This window comes from Octodon degus, unplaced genomic scaffold (assembly GCF_000260255.1).
Source record: "Octodon degus isolate 3935 unplaced genomic scaffold, OctDeg1.0 scaffold00163, whole genome shotgun sequence".
NCBI lineage: Eukaryota > Metazoa > Chordata > Mammalia > Rodentia > Octodontidae > Octodon > Octodon degus.
The window spans coordinates 4,439,257-4,441,219 of NW_004524739.1; positions in this window are offsets into that span (position 1 = coordinate 4,439,257).

A 1,963-nucleotide genomic window follows, 5' to 3' on the forward strand; every position below is an offset into this window, starting at 1 on the left:
ATTTTAATTTAATGGTATTTATTATATGACTATAAAAGCATCCCTCCCTGTGTTATTTTAAAACTTTCACACTATTGTAGACTCACTCCCTCTTCTGAATTACTTACATATCCCGGTTTCTACCATGTGTTAGGCGGAGATATGCTGCCTACCCACCCTAGTTTTGTGCTGGTCTGGGTTGGAGGCTGGCTCCAGCAGGCTGGGGTGACATTAGGCATGTGGTGCCTGTCCAAACATATTGGTCTACTGACGACCTGGGTTGCTACCATGAGTTACTGGGAGAGAAGAGGCGTGGATCCCAAGACCAAATGTTATGCTGTCAGGCCTGTTTTATTTGCTTTGAGTCTTTTGCTCTAGGTCTCAGTTTACCCGTGCAAGATCAGCACACCTTTCCTTATAAGCTTCAGTACGCAAAGGGTATACGAGGTGCCCCCTCCTACCTCTTCATAGCTAGTTCTGCTTTGAGTCTGACAGCAGAGGCTCAGCCCAGGCCTTGGCAGTCAGGAGGAGGCAGGGTTTGCATGAGGCCCGGATGTGCTGAGGTGTGACCCAGGCTGAGACATGCATGCAGCGCCGCCACTGTGGCACACTAATGCATTTGGCTCAACCCTCTCCCCCACCCACAGAGTCATTGCTTCATTCTCCCAAGTTACAGTGGGGAAGAGCAAGGCTCGGAGATGATGTGCCCAGCCGCTGACAGTCAGAGAGCGGCAGACTAGACTCAGATCCTAGCCTGGAATGAGCTGAAGCAGATTCTTGGCTGAATGGGATAGAGACACAGGGGCAAGGTTTGCCCAGTGGTCTGGTCAGTGACTTCCCTTGAAGGGTGTGGGGACACTGGAGTTCAGAACTAGGAGGCCCAGGCGACAGGGCCACAGACAAAGTGGGCAGTGGGCAGGTGTGCAGAGGGCTCAGGTGCTCGGGGGGACTCTGATGGGCAGCTTGAAGGCTGGAGCAGAGGCTATCTGCTCCCATACCTGGCTGGCCACTCCCTGCCCTTCAGGGCCATCTGTCATGGCCCAACCTTGCAGCACCCATCAGGGTGGCAGTACCCCTGGGAGGCCATGTGACAAGAACAGGGAGCACAGGGTGCAGGCACATGGGAGCAGCCAGCAGGAAGCCACACTGCCCAGCTCCCCGAGTGTCCCTTCCCTCTGCCCCACACTGGCCTCTGCACACATCTCTCTGGACCTGGAAGACTTTTGATCTCGAGAACCTGACTTGGAAGATGTGCCATAGAAGGTCAAAGCTGGTCACTCGCAGGAAGAGGTGATCTTTGAGATCAGCACCCCCACCCCGGGGTACTACAACGGGATCGGGCAGAACTGAGACTGGAACCCAGGACTCCTGATTCCCAGTCCAGGTTCCCTGCCACTTCAAAGAATGCACATGGGAAGGAAGCAGATACACACACATACACACACACACACACACACACACACACACACACACACACACACCCCAAGGGAAAGAAGGGAGAACACAGAGAGGTGTTTCCAGCCACCCCTCTGTCCACAGACCCAGGCAAGTTCCTGTGTCCACCCTGGCTGTCCGGGCCACCAGTTACAAGTTCCTCCCGCTCTGCAAGCACTAATGGGCTATTTGCTTTGGCCGCAGAGGCTATGTTTGCTCTGGCGGGGTCCCAGCCTCACCTGCCCTTTGGGCTTCGCCTTGGCCCAGGCAGAGACTCGCATCTCAGAGGACGAGGGGCGAGGCGCAAACCACAGGGCCCACGCTCTCCTGCACCACCCACCTCCTTAAAGCTGGCAGTGTATTTTTAAAAAAACAAGAACTACCCAAACACGGTTATAAAACTTACAGTCTTATTTTTCTTTAACATTAAACTTCAGAAATAAAGTATTTTAATACACATACAATATACACATGCACACACGATACCATAGTTACATGGGAATCAGATGGAAAATTTAAAATTAGCCCTTGGGGAAATGGTACAGTCCAG